The 25511-nt window shown below is 35.6% G+C and overlaps 1 pseudogene across 1 annotated transcript in view; it reads left to right on the forward strand.

The window, feature by feature from the left end:
- The first annotated feature begins 12006 nt into the window (after positions 1-12006).
- Positions 12007-25511, forward strand: part of LOC150077825 (U3 small nucleolar RNA-associated protein 25 homolog pseudogene) — a 36277-nt pseudogene continuing 22772 nt past the window's right edge. Inside the window, exons 1-3 of the transcript XR_016547606.1 lie at positions 12007-12064; positions 19560-19657; positions 23196-24359. The product of XR_016547606.1 is annotated as a U3 small nucleolar RNA-associated protein 25 homolog pseudogene (transcript). The remainder of the gene's footprint in view (positions 12065-19559; positions 19658-23195; positions 24360-25511) is intronic.

Below are 25511 nucleotides of genomic sequence, written 5' to 3' on the forward strand. Positions count from 1 at the left end.
CACGATCCCAAAGAATTAGAGGAAAATCTTAATCAGTTATGCACAGTTAGTAAGGATTTTGGACTAAAGGTCAATATGGCTAAAACAAAAGTAATGATGAACAAGTATGCCACGGAAAGGGAAATAATGATTGAAGGAGCAGTAATTGAAAAGGTGGAGTCATATACTTATCTGGGACAAGTCATTAGCTGTAATAATGATAAATGGCTGGAAGTCAAGAGAAGAATAAATTTTGGATGGATAGCATTCAGGAAATATAGTCACATACTGAAGAGCAATATCCCAGTTTGTCTGCAACGTAAAATAATGAATCAATGTATACTCCCCACCATGACTTATGGAAGTGAAACTTGGGCACTCACCAAAAGAATGGAAGAGAAGCTGAGAACTACACAGCGAAGAATGGAACGAATTATATTGGGAATCAGACTGTTAGATAAGAAGAGAAACACATGGATTAGGCAGCAAACTCAAGTAAAGGACATTCTTATCAAAACTAAAGAACTAAAATGGTCTTGGGCAGGACACATAGCTCGAAGACATGATGATAGATGGACTAAGAAAATAACAGAATGGTATCCAAGAGGAGCTAGAAGAAAACCTGGAAGACAAAGTCGGAGATGGATAGATGAAATTCATGAGTTTTTGGGTAGTAAATGGATGGCCAGTGCTCAAAACAGAAGGAACTGGAAAGTTGCTGGAGAGGCCTTCATCTTGCAGTGGATTGAAAATGGCTGATGATGATGATGATGATGATGATGATGTCAGTGTTCAATGTGTTGAGGGTCAAACTACCAGGAGGTTTGTCCCATCGCCGCGATTTTATATTGTTGTGTGTTACAGTACACTGTAAATTCCAGATATTTAAAAGTGTATAGATATTGGTACGGTGTAGTGTTGTGTACCACTGTTCATCTGGTCATTTAGCCGTTGAGCCCCTATTGGGACCTAACGTTGCCCACACTTCGCCCCATGGACGTAGACATGTACACCAGCACATAATTTGAACTCTGGTAGGCCCTGCTACCTAATTTCCTGGGATGTCAATGGCAAGGGCCTAAATAAAATAATTAAAAAAAATAACGACTCCGTAGGGGTTACACACAGAAAGGCGCATAAGGCCGAAAATTGGACGAACAAAATTTTAGTTTTTTTTTCAAGTTTCGACTGTGTGGGCATATGCTGTGAGAAGTACACAGGATAGGTGGGGAGACTGAAGATTTGGGGGTAGATGTCGGAAGTAAGGGGTCGATAGAGATTGACCCCTGCAATTAACAGTGGGTCAGGCCCATGTCCCACCAGAAGGAAGAGTGGGGAAGTGAGGAGGCACAAGGACTGTCTGCCCCGGGGAAGTGGCAAAGAAGGCGCCGTGCAAGGGAGTGCTGGTGTGTAGGTTGCCAAAAGGCCTTTTGTGTTGTCATTCCAGTTGGTAAAGTCCAAATTAGTGGTCAATTTCAGCAGGTTTGTCTGGAGGGTGTCAAGAATTGTCCTTCTTACAGTTCTGTTATTAAATGTTCTGTTTTACTACTGGTCGTCTTGGTTTGGTGGATATATATTTTGCTATTGTGGATCATCTTGTTCAAGTCTGCCTTTGTTGTACCGGAAGGGTTCTTCGTCTTGTGAAGAGATCCTTTGCAAAGCAAGAGAAGGCACTGTATTCATCCTGGGTGTCTAAGAGTTCTTGGTCCTTTCGAATATATCTGATCTTCGTAATGAAGATCAACCAACTGGTTGATCTTCATTACGCTGCTGGCAATCAGCTGGCAGTTGCAGACAAGTTGATGCCAGCTCTCAAAATCCCCCGCAGGTACATGTTGGGTCCTCTGCGATTATGAGAGCGACGAGTTTAGCATTTATAGAATCGTGTCCAGTAAGTAAAAACGTTGTGTATAGGCCTGGTGACAACCATGGTTGGGGGTTTGGGGAAAGTTCTATTAATATCTGGTAGGAATATTCTGCTGAGTAGAGTGTGGTAGAGTTTGACCACCCGGTTCAATGGTACATGGCATTACACATTTACAATACCCATACACTTTTAAATCTCTGGCCTTCCTAGTGAACTGGTTCATCTACAATGAAAGCAATACAGAGATGGGGGAAACCCATGGTGCCGTTTGACATCAACATACTTTACACTTTGCACCTGGTTTGCCATTCCTGCTGCAGATGGGCACGGAGGCGATATTTTTCAGCTGTCTTGTCATTTGCTGGATTAATTGGAAAGTTGCAATATGTCACTGAAAATCCACTTACTCGACTCATCTGGACTTCTTCCCTAATTAAAGACGAAATAATCGAAAATCTTCATGGACTGACTGGATTTTCCTTAGAGGAATGTAAACAGGAAACTGTTCTCAGATTTACTACCCGTGCAAGATCGTTGTCATTTGTGAATTGGATAATTAGCTTCTCGCCAAGAATGTACAAATGCCTTCTGTTGCAAGAAAGGATTTTCTTATCTTGGAGTTCTCACAAATTTCGTCGGTTTACAATTGTAACAAAGTATTACCTCTGCTTAGGATATGGGCATACTACACAGTTTTGTTCCCAGGAATCCGCTTCATGCTGTCACTGTGCCAGCAGTGGTCATATTTTCTCTGAATGCCCTCATGAAAAAGAGGCATCTTGCTGCGCAAACTGCAAGCAAGGAGTACAGCCATTCTGTAAAGGACAGTGAATGTCCTGAATATAAAAGAGCATTAGAAGCTGCAAGAATAAGGACTGCTTTTGAGTAATTTGACTCATCACTCTGTACATAATGTAAACAACACTACTCTAAACGGTTCTACGCCAGTTTCGTCTGTGAGGGAAACAGACCGTTTGAGGATTATTCAGATAAACGGGCAGCGATCTCGGGTAGTAGCTGATGAGATTAGGCTTTCTGCCGAGACAAATTGTATTGACATTGTCGATATACAAGAGCCTTATTTTGCACGTGTCCAGTCTGGACCACAATCTAAACTCCTATGACGGTATACATTATGACGAATGTTGAGTTTTATAGCACTTGGCCCTAAAAAGGTATTATGAATGCGACCCATTATTAAATATAATATTGTTAACCCTTGTTGAACTCACATGTTAATTTGACACTAGCACTCCCAAAACATGAACAGCAAGATGTTTGTCAGTTCCTTAGAGTACGAGCAGTGGCTGTTTACAAATGTCACACGAAGAACGCAAACCAACTGATATACATGTACCATTTATATTTTAACCCTTAATACATTGTGTAACTTTCAGTATATAGTGACGAAGGTATAAAGTTATACTCGGTTAACATGAAGATGCAATAAGTCATCCCTTATATTCATTTAGTGTATATGTGTTTATGTTTAATAAATCATGTTTTGTTTGCTTACCTTTTGCGTCTTGACCATTCTCTCTAGTTACCCATAATTCACAGAATAAGTTATTGTAAAAGAACCATTGTTATGCGTCACTCTGGAGCCCAATGAATTTCCAAGAGGGTTTCACAGCGCCTTCTTGTTGTCGCAGATCTATTCTCCATGTTTCAGGATAAGATTTCAGGACATGAGACTGTAGTCCTAACAATATTAAACCACTAGTGGATCATGAGAAACCTAGGTTTCCTGGACACCTATATTAGTGTCTGAGCTTGCTCGTAAACCGCGTGGTTTCATTGAGCGTTGCCCAGAAAGCACACACTATAACGGAAAGCCTGCAAAACATAATACCTTAAGGCAGTGGTCTCAAATTAAATTGCATGCGGGCCGAATGCACGAACTGAAAGCAGCTGACGGGCGAGAATTTTGTTTTACAAACTGAGTGTGAATATAAGCACCATTTTTACAACAAATATATAATGGAAATGTATTCGCGGGCCGGGTGCGGCCTGCGGGCCACCAGTTTGAGACCACTGCCATAAGGTACTCTTAATATTATACCAGGATCCCTTACTAAAGGGTCGGGCAATTACGCTCCCGGTTAAATCCTACTTACAATTATAGATATATGCTTTTTCTTTACTTTTCACTATCTAACTCTAATTTACAAACCTCAAGATCTATTAGAGCAATTCGAGGGAAATTGAGGTACTATTACTATACTAATCCCTACTTCCTTTCTCCTTTTGTTAGCTATCTAACTCTAATTTACATACCTCAAGATCTATTAGAGCAATTCGAGGGAAATTGAGGTACTATTACTATACTAATCCCTACTTCCTTTCTCCTTTTGTTAGCTATTGCATGCTGTTGTATAAACAATCAAAATAATAATATAATTATACCACAACTGAATTGTAATTTATGGTTGGCTCTCTTTTCCTATTCTACATATTTGTCTCGAAACGTATCTGTCGGGCTAAATATTATCTTGCCTGTTTGCTACTAAATCATAACTTTATCTAGTTAATTTTGGACTTTGTTAAACAGGCAGATGGCAATCAGAAACAGATAGCTCTATTAAATATAGTTGGGACATATTGAGCGGGTTACCCCTTGAAAAAGTCCCTTTCAATGTAGCTCTACACTAATAATTAACTACATAATCATCATTGTGTTATATATTTATATTTTATCTCTAATTATATGTTTACTTCCAGGGTTTAGCCATGTATGCCTGCTTGGGCTATTTAATTTTTATAAGTTAATTTGGCCTCATGGTCTATTGCCAGTTGCATACTGTTGTGTTCATATACTTATTCAGCACCCGTATGTACTTATTATGCATTTACTATAATAACTAGATTATAGACTTTATTATAGACTCATTATAGATTATAATGAGCTATTATACAACAAATAATAATAAGATACTACGTTGGTCGCGTAGGATAAATTGTACCGCGGATTCCACTGGGGCTCAGGGTGGTCCGATAAGTAACCAAACAAGCCATTTAGCATACAATGCTCTAGGCCCTCTGAAAGACAATAATGTTGATAATATAACATATAGTAATATAACGATTTATACGGATTCCAAAGCTAGAGTAACATATAAAGCTACTGAGCAAGCTATAAACGGTAAATATAATAATAACTTAAAATTTAATACTTGTAATAATCAGCTTTGTGTGACTTGCCCAACGATGAGCGCTAAGCATTACACAAATAACGTAAATTCGCCGGTATTCTGCCATGAAAGTGGGGGTAGTACATCTTATTAATTGTAATGAATGTAATGCTAAATATATTGGTCAAACTGGAGGGGAACTACATATTAGAATAAACGTACATAGATCCCATATTATAAAAACAATTGTTAACAAAAAAGACATTGAACTGCAGCATTTTCAGGTTCATAGCTTCAATAATATCTCTATTACGTTATTAGCATTAGAAAACAATAATTTCACTAGATTGGATATAGAAAACATGAATATACTGAGATACAAAACACTATCCTTATGGACTCAATAATAAATTCAATGGAAATTGTTAAACTAATAATATACAGGAACCTTTTCCAAATGGTTAAAAAGAACTTCACCAAAAAGTAAAACATTAGCATTAGCATTAGCATTAGCAGAGGCATATGATGCAAGAAAGCAAGCTTATTCAGCATCAGCCAAAAAAAACAAAAAAAAAAAAAAAAAAAAAAAACCCACTCCCATTTCACCCCTCCGTTCGTTCGAAATACCTGTCCAGTTGAGCTTTAAATTTGTTTAGGCTATCAACTTCAACAACCAGTGATGGAAGTCGGTTCCACCAACCAACCACCCGCTGGCCAAAGGCAAAGTTCCGCACATCTATCCGACATCCGTCCTTCCTCAATTTGAATTTATGCCCTCTGAGGTGATTATTCTGAGAAAGATGAAGAATCCCATTGGCATTGAGCATGCTCAAACCATTCAAAGCCTTATACACCTCTATCAGATCACCTCGCCGGTGCCTAGTCTCCAGACTCTGTAATTTGCAAAACTTAAGCCTTTCTTCGTAAGAGCAACCCTTTGTTCCATTTACTAATCTTGTTGCAGCAGCTCTACATCCTTCTTGAAATGAGGCCTCCAGACCTGTATACAGTACTCAAGATGTGGCCTTACCATTGCCTTATACAAGGGAATAATCACCTCCTTATCCCTGCTAGAAAAATTCCTGTATATCATTGACAAGACACCATGAGCTACTCTTGCAGCTCGTCTGCACTGCTCAGAGAACTTCATATCTGCCTGCACAATTACCCCCAGGTCCTTTTCATTCTCCACCAATGTCAGTGTAGTACCGCAGAGTTGATACGTTGCTCTGGGGTTACTGTTTCCCATATGCAGCACTTTACATTTGTCGATGTTAAACCTCATTTGCCACCTCTCAGCCCATCTGTTCAACCTGTCCAGATCCTGTTGCAGCAGCATAGCGTCAGTATTGTCCTTAACGACCCTGCCAACCTTTGTATCATCTGCAAACTTGGACATTAAACTTGATATCCCATCATCAATATCATTCATAAACACCGAAAACAACAACGGACCCAACACTGAACCTTGAGGAACTCCACTAATAACATTAGTCCACGTTGAGCAGTGTCCATTGATTACCACTCTCTGTCTTCTGCCACTCAACCATCCCCTTATCCATAGCAGCAATTTGCCTCCAATGCCACACTGCTCCAATTTGTGCAGCAGTCTTCCATGTGCAACAGTATCAAAAGCCTTTCTAAGATCCAAATATATAATATCAAAGTTATTCCCTGCATCCAGTTCTTTTGTGACTACATCATAGTATCCAATCAAATTGGTCAGGCAAGACCCGCCCTTAACAAAACCATGCTGCGTCTGAGCTATAACTGAATTCTTGTCTAGATGATCCTGCAGTGCTTCTTTAACCAGTGCCTCCATTAATTTACCTGGAACAGAAGTTAAACTAACAGGTCTATAATTACTTGTGTCAGCCTTTGAACCTCCTTTGTGAATTGGGGTCACATTTGCACATCTCCAGTCCATAGGTACCTCCCCTGAGTCCAAGGAAGCTCTCATAATTATGGCTAAGGGTTTGCTTACTTCCTTTGCTGCCTCCTTTAATATAACTGGATAGATCCCATCCACCCCAGGTGCCTTTTTTATGTTTATCCCCAACAATCTCTCCTCCACTTTCCTCTCAGTTATTACAAAATCATCCAGCTCACTGCCAATGTTTACTTTACCTACATCATTCTCCTTCCTGAATAACTCCTCATGCGTGAATGTAGATGCAAAATACTCGTTTAGATTGTTAGCCACCTGAGCAGGATCCTCAACTGTTGAACCATCAATATCCAGTGGACCAATCTGATTCATCCCTTTCCTTTTCGAGTTCAAGTATGTAAAGAACTCTTTTCTGTTTTTCTTTGCATCCTTTGCCAAGGATTTTTCATAGTCTGCCTTTGCCTGCCTAATCTCCTTTGTGACTTGGTTACAGACCAACTTATATCTATCATAGGCTTCCATGTCACCCATTAATTTGTATGTATCCCATGCATTTTTCTTCTCTGCCACATGTCTCATTAGTTCATCTGACAACCATTTAGGCCTAAACCTTGAACAATATTTCTTAGTTGGTATGTAAAGCCTGGTAGCCTCCAAGATTAGTTCCTTGAATGCTTCCCATTTTGAGTTTGCTGTTGGTAACATCATCAGTTGGTCCCACTGTATAGAATTTAAATACTGTCTCAGACCATCATAGTCGCCTTTACGAAAACAAAAACCCTTCCCTTTACCTCTGATGGTAGTTACCTCCTTGAGTAAATCCCACTTCAACACACTGTGATCACTGCCACCTAGTGGTTCATTTATCTGCAGGTTCTTAATGCATGAGGAATCACTACTGATAATCAGATCAAGAGTATTGCTCCCTCTCGTTGCCTCACGAACATGCTGATGTAGAAAACAATCATCCAATAAATCCACAAAAGCCTTGCTAGTGTGCGAGTGACCAACCCACAAATTCCAGTCAATATCTGGGAAATTAAAGTCCCCCATTATAAGACTCTCTGATTTACTGGCCCACTCTATTTCCCTGTACAATATCTTATTATACTCATCAGAGTCATTAGGCCTATAGCACACTCCTACTCTCAATTTTGATTTCCCTATGCTTATGTCACACCAAACTGACTCGACGCTGCCCTGTCCAACATACTAATAAAATAACCAGATCTGATAATATATTAGGCAGCTTTGTAGATATGCTAAAAGCATGGGATAAACCTATTATACAGGTTAAATATATTCATGATATTACTTTCGGATTAAAACACAGTAAACTAAGAGCATTAGTAAAAATTTAACAATACATATAGTCATAAAAATATACACTTACACCACCTGTTGAATGATATTTTTAAATTCAAATTAAATAATATACCTAAGGTCAAGACAGAATACATTATTTTAAAATTCAATAGTTTAGTATTGGATAATATATTATTGGACAACTTTATCAACAAATTCAAATATGCATTACAAACTCTTATATTTATACCCGATTTAGCTACAACAAACCTATAGGTCTTACGGTTTGCAATTACAAACAAGTAGCTTGTAACTTAGAGAAGAGTGATATTGAGGGCGAATGTTTTTGCCATCTGCCTCAATATCAACCATATGTGGACAAATACCATAAACATATTATTACAGGGGATTTGAATATTATTCCTTACTCAGAATTAAGCAAAATATGTTATCATACGGATTTAAATTTAGGCCTAATACTATTAGTAGTACTAATATGATATCAAAGAAATACTTGGATTTGGTGAATTTTTGCCTAAAACTAGCCTATAAGCACAACATACCGTTGGAAGCCTTCCATGTGTGGTTATCTCTTGCTTACCAAGCTATCGAAAAACAGATTTGCTTTATATATAAAAAAACACAACACATCAAAAAAATATTTTAATATGGTTAAAATTATGCAACAATTAACAAAGATACAATCTAAATTTATAATAACTACAATAGACAAAGCAGCTAACAACTACAGCTTTATATGCAAAAAATTTTATACTTCAACATTATTAAAAGAACTAAATAAGAGTACTACCTACAAATTAGTAAATACTAACTGTGACGCTGTTATAAAGAAACTTCTATCTATGCAAAAAAAAGTTAAAATTAAAAAACCCAAACACTAAATTTCCATATATACTACGAAAAAAATATTTTCATTTTTAGCCCTTTCACTTGCTGATAAGAAGTATTTTTGCCTCAAGTGGCCAATACTTTTCTATGCGACCTGTACGGCAAAGAAACAGCGTCACTTCAACGGAGCTTCAACTTTGATTTCGGTTTCAAACGCCCCAGGGGGTGCGGTCGCCGTCATACTACACTACAGTGATGTCACACCATCCGCCCGATTGCAATGGGCAAGCATCGAATGCATATTGTCTCCAATGACGGTGTAGGCGGAGGGTGACGATTTTTTTAAGTGTAGAATTAGCAGGACAAGACACAGCACGTCTTGCATAACGAGAACTCTATAAACGCATTAATATAACATAACATTTTTAGAGTGTCAAATACCATGAGTTGGCAGTCACAAGTGTAATGCTTTTCCCCACATTGCTGACACATGAGATCAGAAAAGGTCATGGGAAATTTCAGATAGGGGGCGCAGACATATATATATATTCTTGAAAAGGGGAAAGAATAGACTGACTTACTATGTTACATTAACTATGGTTGAGACATGACAGAAAAGAGAAAGCAGTGAGTGTTTGGCAGATTTGTGGGGTGTGAAGAAGAAAAATCACTAGAAAAAGATGAAAAAAAACCATAATGAACCAGACCCCCCCCCCCCGAGGATGTGCAGAGTTATTCGGGTAAGTCAACCCTTGTTGTTTAATAACAAACCGCACTAAAATGCCCCAAAGCCGAACCTACCCCTTACATATGTTTTAAAGCATTTAAAGACATCTTTCCTCATATATATATCTATATACTCAGACAATTGCTGTATCATTTTCTAGTACTCAATTTTAACAGTTAATGCGATTTATGTATCTAGTTGTCAAAACACTACTTATACAATAGAGTAAATATATTGACCTGTTCTAGCATTAGAACAGTTGTATGTTATGACAACCAACGATCACATTGGTTACTTGTGATGAGCAAAGAGCCACCTACATGAAGCACACCAGTACCCCGTTATACCAACAGTAATAATGTTTCAACCTGCTATATAGTTGTACCTAACCTGTCTCATATAAGTGAATTATATATACTTTTTAATGTTGTGATGTACAATTTAGTATATTAATAAACTTTGTTTTGTTTGTTTACTATTTGGAATCCTGACCATTCGTTCTGGACACAGAATTCCCTGAACAATTTTATATAAGAACCATTATTTTGCGGTGCTTTGGAGCCCAATCACATAGAAAGGAGCCCAAAGTATAATCGCAGCGCGGTCCTGACGTTGCATTCTTACTGAACGTCCATCTTTGTAAGTTTTCAGAGCACATGATCTTTGTCCTAATTTAAACTGCTAGATTGATCATTTGAAACCCAGGTTTTCTGGATACACATGGTTGCGTGCAGTCTTGCTGGAAGCCGAGTGATTCATGGGTACGTTGATAGGCAAGCGCACAATATGACGGAAAACCTTTGTGGAACAATACATTGCATACCTAAATTCCATAAATCTCCTATAGGTTATAGATTTATTACTTCCTGTGGGACTAGTTATGCTAAACTTCGACATCAAAAACTAGAAATTCTACTAAACATTATATTAAACAATATAGGAAAATCTAGAATTATTCTCAATAATGGCCCAATATTAGAATATTTAAATAATAACAACAATACCATAGAACATATAAATACTTATGGCTTTAAAAATCTGTTTACCAGTATTAAACATTGCAGTTTAAAAACAGTGTTTAATAATTATACTAAAGTTTATAAAAATATATTACCTTGCCAATAGAATTATTGGGAAGACTTAATAAATTTATGTATATTCAATAGTTACATTTTTAGTGGAAGCAGTATATACAAACAACGTATATGTATAACTATGGGAGCTTGTAGTTCTTGCCTTTTCGCCAACCTATATCTGCATCATTTCGAAAAAAAACTTTAATGTAAACTTAATACTTTACAGATATATCGATGACTTAATAGTGATTAACAAACCTAACTTTCTTACAGAAGCTGTTAACTACTACCCTCCGGATTTAGAGATAGAATGTACTAATAAATATAATACAAAAAAAAAGCTACATATTAAGACATAGACATCCACATAGAAGATAATACTTTATATACTAAAGCATATGACAAACGTAAAGAATTTGGGTTTACACCTATAAATCTTGATTACTGAAATTCCAAAATTTCTAAACGAATTCATAAAAACATCATACTTTCTCAATACATCAGAATGAATAAAATATGTAACAATGACTATAACATTATAGATCCTTATCTATAATGTTAATGTTTGCTACATAAAGAACTTATGCTACTTAATTTTAATATAGGCATTTCATTTTATTTACCATTATAAATATTTATTGTCTTTTTTAGGGCTTGTATAAATGTACATAGTAGGCACTATCAGGTACTATTTACATAGTACCTATATAGGTACTATGTACATTTGCCCCAAGGGTACTATGTACAAATGTACATACATAGTACCCTTGGGGCATATAATATATAGCTTACGCTTATTGTCTTTTCTAGGGCTTGTACAAATGTACATAGTAGGCACTACCCTTGGGACATATATTATATAGCTTACGCTCATTGAAAAAGTTGTACCTATATTTGTCCCTATGGTAGGAAATAATTTCATATTTAATTTCATCTTTTATAATATTTCTTCATTACTACATTGGTATATAATTATATCGAGCTTTATTTAATTTACCGCCATCTATTCTCTTTCATATTCACCTTATCTTCTCTGAACATATTAATGTAATTTCAGATAATTTCCTAGTTCTTTAATCTTTTCCAAAAAAATCAGAGGGCGCAACTGCCGATTGTTTAATATTATTGTTAATTAGTTGGTTCTTTACACTTCAGAACTGCGAGGGCGCTGGGGTCACTATTTGGCGCGTATAGTTACATGTGCTCAATTTTTTCATGCTTTTTGTAGTATAGTTCGCTGTAGTAAGTAGCTTATAACTGCTGAATTATTTATTGATTAATCATAATTATTCTTATTTTATTTTTATTGTACTAATGATATATTTTATTGTAATAATGATATATTTTATTGTAAAATGATATTTTGGATCTTAAGAATTATTTTTTTTTTCATTCATTTATTAATTACACACAATATAGTCTCAACATTATTTACATAAAAGTATATACATGATTTATATACAAGATATATTTACATATAATTATATGCTCTGACAAACAAACTCTCGTGTGTGTGTCCAAGTATGTTCTTATTCAGGGTAGCTCAGGGTATATTACATGCTGTGCACTGATTTGAGAATATAGGTGGAAGCTCTAGGTGCTATGGGATTTGTGGAAAAATAAAGTGACGATACATACTGGCTTACCAAGAGAGTGCAAGATTCAGAGTGTTCAGAGTTTTGTTAGCTATATGCTCCCAGGCATAAGCCCAAATCTACCTTGAGAACTTGGGAATATGTAGTCTTTACAAAGCAGTCCTGAAAAAGTATGTTAAATTACCTGAGTATGATTTTACTGTAGCGCAATTTGCGCTTGAAATGCCGCACAGCCATTCCTCCTTTTCTATAGCATTCTGTATTCCATCATTATCCTTATCGATATAATACCATCATGTACTCTTAATGTTATACCGCCGAAAGGTGGGTAAAGTGCTAGCCTGGCAACCCAAAGGTCTCGGGCTTGGATCAGAGTAAAATGCAAAAACTTTGGGAGGTGTATTATGGCCACAGAAGCCGATGTGCCAACAACTAACCCACAAAAAAAAAAAAAAAAAAATTAATGTTATACCAGGATCCCTTACTAAAGGTCGGGCAGTTACGCTCCCGGTTAAATCCTATGTAAAATTATATATATGCTTTTTCTATACTTTTTACTATCTAACCGTAATTTTCATACCTCAAGATCTATTAGAGCAATTCAAGGGAAATTGAGGTACTATTACTATACTTAACTCTTTTTCCTTTTGTTAACTATTGCATTCTTTTGTATAAACAAACAAAATAATATAATTATACCACAACTGAATTGTAATTTATGGTTGGCTCTCTCTTTTCCTATTCTACATATTTGTCGCAAAAGGTATTCAACAAAGTATTAATTAGGTGGTCATAAGCAAGTGACTGCTATACGAATTGGAGCAGTGCGGCATAAGGTGCAAGTTACTATGGATAAAGGAACAGTTGAATGGTAGACGGGAGAGTAGTTATAAATGGGCGCTCACTGCTCTTTGTGGATCGATATTATTACTGGAATCTCCCAGTGTTTGGTATTGAGCCCATGTTGTTTTCTGTATTTATTAAAGATATTGATAATGACAAATAAAACTTTTAAATGTAAAAGTTTTCAGATAATACTAAGGGTGGTTAGTGACAGAAATCAAAGTATGCTACTGCAGCAAGATCTGGAAAAATTAGGCAGATTGGCTGAGAAGTGGCAACATTGACAAATATATGGTACTGCATATGGGTACCAATAATTCCAGAATAATGTATGAACTGTATGGTACCGCACACTCGCGATATTAAAGAACGAAAAAGACCAGGAGGAATTGTGCAGTCAGACAATTTCTCTAAAGAGAGCAGACAGGATGTTAGTACAGCTTATGGTATTTTGTCAATGATATGCAGCAACTTTGCACTTACCACATATCTAACCTACCTAATTGGAAAGGATTGCAGTTTTTTTCTCTATCGGGTAGTTTTTTTTTTTAGTACAGAAAAGTGAATGAAGAATGCAGGCAATTCCTGACCTAATATACTGTAATCCCACAGAAGACATGCCTTGGGATTTTCTGTGGGATAACAGTATATTAGGTCCCACAGAAGACATGCCTTGGGATTTTCTGTGGGATAACAGTATATTAGGTGTCTTCACAATACTCTTATATTTTAAGTGGTACTGTTGTACCATCAACCTGTATAAATGTGATATTTTACTTTGTTGTTTATATCACGGCACAAAGCACTCTGAATCTTGCACTCTCTTGGTAAGCCAGTATGTATCGTCACTTTATTTTTCCACAAATCCCATAGCACCTAGAGCTTCCACCTATATTCTCAAATCAGTGCACAGCATGTAATCTATACAGATTCTTTAATATCTGTCAACTTGATGCAGAACGAAACACAGTTGCCATCACCTGCTGAAACAAATCTGATCTAAACTGATGCGCCAGCTACAAGACAAACAACATAGTGGTATTCTGATGGATCCTAACTCATTGTGGAATACTCGGAAATGAAAATGCAGATCACGCACCTAAACAACCAATAAATTTAAATGTAATTGATATGAATATATGGCAAAAACATAGCAATAATAACTTATAACAATTGAGACCCAGCCATTCTTCTGGGCCTCCAGCACCAGGAAAGTATGAAAAGTGATTCTTGCAAGGGCACCCATTGGACATTTTTCATAAGTCATCCTTTCCTTCTCAGAAATGAAAGTGTTCCAAGGTATAATTGCTGCCATAATGTTCTCTCAGTAAACTGTATTTTATTTGACTGCTCCTATTATCAGCAGGAAAGACTAGAATCATTCCTATCTCACAGAAGTTTGTAGGAACTTGAACAATGAAGTAAACCTAGATGAATTTTTTCCTTTCTAAAGAAAATGATGTTCTCTCACTTCTAAAAACTTAACTATTATATTAAAATGAAAGGCACAATATGGCTGCTGTAGCCCTTGTGCCAAAACTTTTGATAACAACTACTTTGTGCTACAATATGTTTCACTTTGTCATGTGCAATTATTAAAGCTTGAAGAGGTTACCAAATTATGCACATGCGTATGCAATAGTATTCTGACAAGAGTGATTAATTTAATTAACACGAATATTTATCACTGGTGCTATGAAAGTTGTACATTTATTAGCTTATGTTACCACTGAGATGCATGTGATAAGGACAATGGAAGGGAAGGAGATGATTTTTCCTCAACTCATGTTTGTGTGATACACTTTTCGTCACTTGGAATTATTAATTTACTTGTTTGAAATTATTTCCAGTTAGGTTATATGCCCATAACCAGTAAAGATTGGCATAAAGGTCCACAGATTTTTTTTTTTTTAACCTTTTTCCGGTTAATCGCAATGACAACATACTCTAATAAATGTAACTTTTGTGGCACCACTGATAAATATTAGTGTTAAATTAATATCACTTCTCTTTAGATGATATATTTCACATATGAAATAAGTTTGTATATAATTTTATAACCTCTTCAAACTTTAATAATTGGACAGGACAGGACTAAAGTATAAAAAATTGTAATGTAAACATAGAAATTCATATTTATTTATTATAATTACAATTTTCATTTATTATTTCCCCAGGAAGAATTATTCCTGAAGTTTACTTTTCCCTGGGGGGGGGGGTGTTTATTGCTGGGGAAGTTTTCTGCCCACCTCCCAAACATACCACAAATCTGAAACAACTTGGCCATAGTAGCCCTTGCTTCATCAAACCCCCACTACAACCAACAACACTCATCTGGGAGAGAGCAATGTAAAACATACAAGCTCAGAATAGCAAGTGGAACAGTTGTACCTTGTTATTCTACTGTGGCAAAATAACAGTTTGAAGCTAAATAACTCTTACCACAGTAGTAAGATATTTCTCATCGAATCTCGACTATGCTGTCGAGGTATTGGAATTGGCATACTATCGTCACACCTTCATTGTATTCCTTATTTCCTAATGCATTATATGTTACTTCTCTATACTTAGCTGTAAACATATGCCACATGGTCTTTATTTTCAGCCTTGGCATGTCATGTTAGTAAGTACCACAATGACCAGCTGACTTATGTTATTTTAATTTTATTTACTTAGGTATTATTTCCTTATACTTTTACTCCTGTTTTTACTATTTATCTCCACCTCTGTAGGGTCAGCACTTATTCTTTCTCTTTATTTAAATCTAGTTTCCATGTACCAAGTATATCTCGTGTTCGAAACAGAGGCCTTACTAATTTTTGTTGCATTTATGTTGATTTTGGCGACTGACTTCTGAAGTAAACGCCGAAATCATCGTGACTGCATCACTAAGTACTTTTTACATAACGATGAAATAGTGATTGCCATTGAACTCAAAGGCCCATTTGAAAAGGGCTGGGGCACACTGACTGGGAACCACTGCGATTGTCACCTCTAGAATTGCAATTATTTAATTAATTGCATGAATTATTATACAAATAATAAGGTTGCCGTTGATATAATAGAATAATATTATTCTAAAGTTGCCGCTGCTGGCCTGAATGCTGAATATTCCAGAGAAAGTTGTACGAATTACTTTATTGCACAAATTATTATACAAATAACATGGTGTTATTTGTTTGTGTGAAAGTGTTCCTATGTGCCCCTATTTCTGATTGGCTGATAACTCAATTCTGCCCCCCCCCCCAAAAAAATTGATTAAATCAGTGTATTTTCTATTAAGAAATAAATAGAAATTTATTTCTTAATAGAAAATACACTGATTTTCTATTAAGAAATAAATAAGGAAAATACATCCCTTCCATGACAGATCAGAGTAAATCTGATCTGTCATGGAAGGGATGTCACTTCCGTGACCGATCAGATTTACTCGGTAGGTACCTACCCCTCCAAAAGGATGTTTCACATAACCATCTACCACTCGTACTCAGCAGACACGTGACTTATTCTTTTTTTACAACTACGAAGGCCGACCGGGCTAGCCGAGTGGGTAAAGTACCTGCCCGGCAACCCAAAGGTCGCGGGTTCGATTCCCGCCTCGGGCTTGGATCAAAGTACTGCAAAAACCTTGGGAGGTGCAATATGGCCACAGAAGCCGATGCGCCAACAACTACCAAATCAAAAAGAAAAAAAAAAAAAAAAAAAACAACTACGAAAATATAATGGATACATTTTTTTTCATAATAAAATTAATATTGTGAATAAAAAAAACATTTCCCATATTACAAATAACAAATTATCACAAGACATTCTAGAATGTAAAAACAAATTACATAAACAACATTTTCTAGAAAAGGTACACAAAACAATTACATGAAAAAAATATTGCACAAATATTCAAGAAAATTTCCTTTTAAAAATTGCCATAGGAAATTTACTTTATTAATATTGACATAACAATCCAGATAAAATAGAAGCAATGGTTTTCCATTTAGGTCTATGGTCATCGTAATCTGCAACGTTTAATTTTCAACATTCATTCACACGATATTATTTGTTACGCTGAAAGCTTGCTCAGTTTCAGCACTGCTAATCGCTATGGTTTCAAAGATATTTCTGGCTTTCTTAATTGTAAAGGGAATTTCACTCTATTTTATAGATAAACTGTCTTCGACAAAATCTCTAAAATCATTAATTTTATTTCATATTTTATCAGAAAAATTTCTTATTCGGTTTTCAGCCTTGCCACAGAGACAAAGTTCCATGATTTCTGATAGAATGTTTAATTTCTTTCAATGGTATGATTATTTAATTTAAAATCACCCTGTTGCGTTAATAACTTATCCTGGATAAAACAATACATTTAATAACTTGTCACAAGATAATCTTACTCTTTTTGATTCCTTAATTCTTTCCACTTCAACATGCTCCTCTGACCGTTTGGTCGTCCCGGAGTATAAACAGAAAATTTATTTATTATGCTCTCAATTTTAGCTTCATATTTTCCTTCAGAATTTTTCAAATTAGCAATAGCATTGACAGCTCAAATAATTAATTTAACTGTTTTTGCCGTGTAGTGAATGTGTAAAGCTTCTGAAAGGTAAGAGCATCCTGCAGGATGTCGATCATTTGTGCTAAATGGTTAAGAAATTCCAGATTTAAAAGTTGCTTTAACAATCCCAAATAAAAAAAAATTCTGTTTATACTCCAGGGCGAACACACAGTCAGGAGTTCACAAGATAGATAGAATACAAGAAACAGTGCCGTATTCAGCAGTCATGGTGCTTGAACCCGTGCCACTCAAGGCAGGTATATTTATGCAATTGCATGCCTGACCACTGGGCTATGGCAGCCTCAGAATCAAAATGTTTGCACAATGCAGGATAATTCCCTTAACTTGCAATTACCAATCGCAAGCTACAAACTGCTTTTCGTAGTCCAAACACACGACCGATCTTTGTAGTTTCCACATAAAGTTCTTTAGCAATCATCCTTAATTCACACCAGTTTTGTAGATTGGTAATAGTTTTTTTTTAAATTATTGCCTGTATGCCATTATATTAGCATGTTTTCTATGCAGTGAAAGGCTCGACAAAGTTTCAAAATCTGTCAACATTTCATCTTCATAAAGTTTATATATCTTAGTTTCCTCAGTCCCTCCCATACGTTGGTACTGTCACTAGTTCTTTGAATAAAGTATCGGAATCACTCAGATATTCAGCTACTGTGATCATCTAAAGATAGGAGAAATTTACTGGACGGCATGGATCACTCACTTCTCTGAAAAACATATGGCCGTTTGTCCGAGTAAAGGGGAACCACAATACAGGTTGACCAGATGCTATTATCCATGTCGGGAATCTTCATAATCCTTTGACTGGCTATGGAAAGCATATTGACTAGCGTGGCTTCTTGGAATGTGGCTGCATAAGTTTTATGGACACTACTAACGTGGAATGGTAATCTCTTTCACCCTTAATTCATTGTTTCTAATTACCTAAAGGCCAGGGGTGAGAACAATGCATACAAAGTTCTCTCCTAATCTGTTCATTACATACATAATTTTTGTTCTACAAAAACTATTGTAGTTTATATGTAATTACCAAGGGGAATTTAAAAAAAAATTGGTATAAAGAATTTGGTTAAACAGAGGTCAGACAATAATTAAAACAAAAATGAAGAAATTTTAAAATACATAACCAATCGATTGTGCCATTAAATGCTGGGAATGGGGTCCCATTTGCCCCACTGTAGTTTTGGCTCTGGATACTCAATAATTGCACATTTAGGATTTCATTTGTAAAATAAATGATCGTCTCAACAATGGGCTTGCAAATTTTCAAAAAAAAAAAACAATGGGCTCTTGCGAGTCCACTATAGCTGACCACTGGGTATACCAATGTGCAACACTGGTTTACTTTAGGTTATGTTAAGCGAGTAAATATCGTATTAAAAACAGTCAATATATTTCCATGTATAGTTTAATATTTTGTGTAGTCTGTAGCCTCTATGTCAAATAGAGAAGTGGTCAGTATCTGAAAAAAGTGTTGGGAAACACTGGTTCAGACATCTGCAGAATCTATTCTGGTTAAAATGGAAAAGAAATTAGGGAATAACTTGTTTTGTGCAGTTTTATAATATTAATTTGAATTCACTTAAATTGAATTCTCAATTTCACTTAAATTGAGAATTCAATTTAAAGTTTACTTTTTTTATTCATTAATAAAAAATATGTATTTTGTATAAGTTTGGTTCAATTATATGCAATGATAGTATTGGGGCTTGTTTATTTCAAACAGATAAAATGGATAATAGAAGTCCTGAAGTAAATTTTAAGGAATTGAAAAAAGTCAACAGAAAGAGAAAAGTTGCAACTGAACAAGAAGAAATTTTGGAGGTCTGTATCTATATCTCAGTAAAATTCAAATAAGTGATGCTAAATGCATTGGCAAGTTGATTATTGTTGCTGTGCCTATGTGTTTGTCCTTGTGATTTGTTTTTACACCCCCCCCCCATCAGTTTTATCATTGGAAGTTTTCCTGTTCACTTCATTTTAGCACTTTGAGAAATTTGTTTTTGTATGTGGAATATTAAAACTTTCCAAACAGTATGTGGCTTTATTTTCAATGGAAGCTGTTTTATATGGGAAAATGAGGTATCCTTTTTTGATATTGGAGACTGCCTTTCCTCCTGTCATGTTTCCCAAAAAAATTTTTCCGCCCACTGTGCTCAGTGGTAATAACCAACTGATGTTTTAAATATACAATGAGGGGTTCAAAAAAGATTTGTATTCACCCTGAAGTAGTGGTAGAAAGAAGAATGTTTGATACCTTAATCTCTATAGCAATCACAAATTTTGGTTTTGATCTGGTAGCTTTTTTCCCTTTGCAGTGGTGAATGAAGTGTTGCAATGGATAAAGTGGAATACAGATCAGTGACCTGGTTCCTCTATTTGCAAGGGGAAAACAATCCATGAAGAAATGGTAACTGTTTATGGAGAAGACTGCCTAGGTTAGTGTTGTTGCACATTGGTATAAACAATTCAGATGTGGAATAATCTCATTGCATAAAGAAGAAATTCCAGGATGTCAGCAACTGGAAGTCCAGGATGCTGTAACATGAGTGTTGCGAACGCTGAGGCATTAATCCTGGAATTTTGCTATATTATTATCAAAGAATTAGCTGCAGAACCCCAAATTAGTGTAGGAAATGTGGAGAAAATCTCCATTGCACATCTCCAGTCTGTGGGGACCTCCCCTGAATCCACGCATGCCCTCATAATCATTGCTAAGGGCCTGCTTACTTCCTTTGCTGCCTCCTTTAATATAACTGTATAGATCTCATCCACCATAGGTGCCCCCTTTATGTTTAACTTCAACAATTTCACCTCCACTTTTCTCAGTTATTACAAAATCATTTAACTCTGTTAGAGTTCAATAGGCTTCTGGCCTCCACTTTACATAATTCTTCATGTGTGAATGTAGATGCAAAATACTCATTGAGAGTTTGTCAGCTATCTGAGCAGAATCATGAACAGTCAATCCATCGATATCGAGTGAACCAATCTGGTTCGTAAACTTTCTTCTAGAGTTTACATGAGTAAAGTCTTTACTGTGTTTCTTTACATCCTTTGTCAAAGATTTCTCATCTGCCTTTGCTTGCCTAACCTCCTTTGTGACTTGATTGCAGACTATCTTATATCTAGCCGGGTGGGTAAAGTGCCTCCCTGGCAATCCAGTGTTCATGGGTTTGAATCCTGCCTCGGGCTTGGGATACTGCAAAGTACTGCATAAACCTTGGGAGGTTGCATTATGCCCACAGAAGCCAATGTGCCAACAACTACAAAAATTATCTACCACAGGCATGTCTCCTGATATATATATCTATATATGTGCGCGTACACACACACACTACATAGGTTTTTATATTTATATTGTGAATGATAGTTCCTTGATAAAGACAAAATAAGAGGCCAAAAATGTTTTTTTTACTTCAAAAATAAAGTAACAAACAATTTTAATAGAAACTTTAACTTATTTATTGTACAATCAAGAGATATAATAAGAATTTAAACACTTATCAAGTTAAGTTTAAGTATGCTTTTATATTAAGTTTTCTTGGTTTATTATTAGAAACTCTTAACACCTGTAATGCTAATGTGGCCCTGGTCACAAGTCTCATTACTTAATCTGGCATCCATTTATGCCTAAACCTTGAACAGTATTTCTTAGTTGGTATGAAAAGCCTAGTAGCTTCCAAGATTAATTCCTTGAATGTTCCCCATTTAGAATTTACTGCTGGTAACATCACTATAGGCCTCATAAAAACTGTACGAAAGCAAAAACTTTCACTTTACTGCTGATGGTAGTTATCTCTGAGTAAATCCCACATCAGTACGCTATGATTGATTGCTGACACCTAGTTCCTTTATCTGCAGATTCTTAATGCATGAATAACCACTGCTGATAATCAGATCAAGAGTATTACTCCCTCTGGTTGCCTTTTGAACATGCTGCTGTAGAAAACAATCATCCAATAAATCCACAAGTATTTAGTATGTGAGTGACCAACTTGAGTTCCAGTCTATATCTGGGAAGTTAATTCCCCATTATAAGACAATCTGATTTACTGGCTCACTATTTTTCTGTACAGTTGTTTGTTGTACCATCAGAGTAATTAGGCCTATAACACACTCCTACTCCCAACTTTGCTTTCACAGTGCCAATGTCACACTAAACTGACTCAATACTGCACTGTCTGCCCATGTCACTATTAGTTAACACCAAATGAAGGAAGTACTGGATGTACTTCCTTAATTTGGTGTTAACTAATAATATGATCACAACTCCCTTTCTGTAAACATTGTAATCCTCAAATTTTAATTCTGCATGTCTGTGTGACACCATGCTTTTGCAGATAGGCCTGCTCTGGATAAAATGATCCAATTGCCACACTGTCGTTGGGTGGGAAGTTTCTGCGCATCTGCTCCCAGCATCAGTCTACTGCAGTGAGAGCAAACTTTATCCATCAACACAGTCTGACGTATAGCATGATTTAAGTTTGTGGAGTATACCTCCCACAAGCTCATTGTAAGCCAAAACTGTTCACTAATATATCCATCACTGTTTTGTTAATTATACTTCATTTGCTTTCTTCACACTCTAGTCAATGTAAGCTGTAATTTATTATGTATGTTTTGTGTTGCCCTAAAATAAATTCATAATGACTGTTAGTTTTGTTCCCTTAGTGAACAAAAGTTATTATAATAATTATATTAAAATGTTGGGAAAGGCAATTTTGAAATCAAGTTTGGATTAAAGCATTCAAATAGTTGTTTTAATCTATACTCTAATGTTATATTATATATAATGTATACCATTGCATAAGTAATGTTAAACATTATAGTAAATCATGTTGTGAATTAGTGATTGATTATGCTATGGCACAAATAAGTAACAAATGAGTACGTTAGAAGTGTCTGGGTTCTCTACAGTTTTTGGCACAGTGGCAGTAATGTTAACAAGCATGATGAATGTTACGATGAAATGTAATTCTGCTAAACAATCTTTGATAATGTGCTGTCAAAGATGATGCATGCATAAACTAAACCATCTTTGATAATGCAAGTATCGTGCTTGTTCTGACTCCTACGTTAAGGAACTCTGCCTGTCTTTCATTAATTTCTGGAATGAAAGGGATAGTAACGTTTGTTTTTAATGTTGGGAGTCTACTAGTGGTTTCTTCTATGATTTTATTGTTAACATTTGTTTTTTCTTGTTACCAAAGGGAGTTTTTTTTTTTTTATAATACTGTAGTTGGATTGTCAGTGTCAGTCATTTAATGATGACTGATAAATATTAATTATATAGTAGTGTATATTACATTACATAGTTTCTTTATCATTATGATATTTGTATATTTTTATTTATTTTTAGGATGTCCAATGTAAAGATCCTTTTTGGAAATATGAAAACCAGATTCCATCTATTTTAAGAAAAACAATAAAAGAAAAATTGGGAAGATCTTCTAATAATGAATGGCCTGCACTGGGTCAACTTTACTTTAAAAATTATGTGATAGGAGATAAGTCCTATGGACCACCTTTAGAGATTTACACAAGTGAAATAAAATTTTATTTTAAAAAAGTACTTGATAATAATCTAGAAAAGACACTTCAGTTGTGTAGGAAATCAAAGAATGTTGAAAAATTAACTTTGTTACAAAATGAAATTTTGTCTGTTATAACAAGATACCATGACCTGCTCTATCCTGAAAGAACTCTTGACAGTGGAGAAGATATTCGTATGGCTTACTGCCTACATGCATTGAATCATATTTTAAAATCACATTCCAGGGTTCTGCATCATAATGCAAAAATAGCAAGGCATAGTGACAGTCAAGGAAACTATAGAGACCAAGGTCTTACTCGCCCGAAAGTTCTCATGATTGTTCCATTTAAAGAATCAGCTCGTCGAATTATTTATGTATTTACTAGTTTATTGAATTTTGACAATAAGTTAGATGTTGCAAATAAGAAGCGTTTCCAAACAGAGTTCGGCTCTGACGAATTCAGTTCCCACAAAATGTCTCAAAAGCCTGAAGATTATAAGGAATTGTTTGCAGGTAACACAGATGATGCATTCCGCATTGGGATAAGCGTTACAAGAAAGTCTCTGAAGTTGTATGCAAATTTCTATTCTGCAGATATTATAATTGCTTCTCCATTAGGTTTACGAACAATTATTGGTGCTGAAGGTGAAAAGGAAAGGGACTATGACTTCTTATCATCTATTGAGATTCTTATTCTAGATCAGGCAGATATTTTCCTTATGCAAAACTGGGAGCATGTAATTCATTTAATGCAACACCTTCATTTACAGCCTCGAGAGTCTCATAACTCTGATTTTTTCAGAGTAAGAATGTGGATGCTAAATGGTTGGGCAAAGTTTTATCGCCAGACTTTGATATTTAGTAATATTTTGGCCCCTTCAATAAATGCACTTTATAATAAATATTGTTACAATTATTCAGGAAATGTTCTCGTTAGGAATTCCATTCATTCAGGTTCTATTAGCCAAGTAGCTGTTCAGTTTCCCCAAGTAAGTATAAATTACATCTAAGTATATTAGATAATATGTATGGTAGACCATTGCTATTTCAGAAAATTGTTCTGTTGCCAGATTTCATGCTGAATAATTCATGGGATCTAAAATTACTTTTCTCCACAAGCATTTAAGCTTGAAAATAAAAAAAAATCCTGATTATATGCATCATAACATGAAAGAAATAGCTGTGCAGAAGAATGTATCTGCATGTAATTTGTTATGTGAATAAATCCTTTTTTTCTGTGTTTTGAATTATACAGAAAGTTCTGTTTTAATAATTTGCATGCTGAGTAATAAATAAAAAAAAAAATTAGAAGCAGTGCTTATTGAAAAGGCTGATAAGCATATATTATAAGAAAATACAAATTTGGAATAGCTTCAAAAATCACAACTGACATAGTAACACACAGGGGGAAGAACTGAGAGCCAACTTCAATGAGATCCTCCACCAAAACAAACTTTTGCAGTGGGAGAAGATGCTCTTTAGCACAAGGAGTGTAAAGGATAAACTAAAGTGGCAGACCTTCAATAAGAGAGGGAATGGTGCAGAGGAGGATTTGAGAGTGTTGGGTCACCACTCAATGAAATCAATACATAAAAGGGCATGCATTAGAACTTGTAATCAATGCAAAAAAACATTTTTACTTAAATTTACACCCGTGTTGTCCTATGTTTGTTCAAGAGTTATCTGATAGTGACATAATTTGAAGGAAGGAGGTATGTTCCAAATTACACAATTTAAAGCATGGTCAAGTCATTTTTAGCAATGAATGTGCCATTTATCAGAGTTTTCATTCATGGAATATGGTATTTTGGTCAAAGACAAGCACTCCATTTTGCAAAGAATGGCATCAGAGGAACTTCCTTATTAAAAAAAAAAGAGTAAGATGTGGTTAATCATGATGACCAATATCTGAACATGATAAGGAACTGATCAGTACTCACCCCTCTTGAAGAACTTTAGATTCAAAAAAGAATGCTGGCTTCATCACTGGGAGGAATGCTGTAACATTATGCTATCATAGTATGTGATTATCTCAATGAGGTGTTACCAAGCCATTGGACTGGCTGTGGGTCATCTGTGTTGCCGGCTCCTCTCGAATGGCCACCTCAAAGTCCTGGCTTATCGACATGCAACAACTCATT

Source organism: Mastigoproctus giganteus, chromosome 11 (genome assembly GCF_048544385.1).
Source record: "Mastigoproctus giganteus isolate SK-2022 chromosome 11, ASM4854438v1, whole genome shotgun sequence".
Lineage (NCBI taxonomy): Eukaryota > Metazoa > Arthropoda > Arachnida > Uropygi > Thelyphonidae > Mastigoproctus > Mastigoproctus giganteus.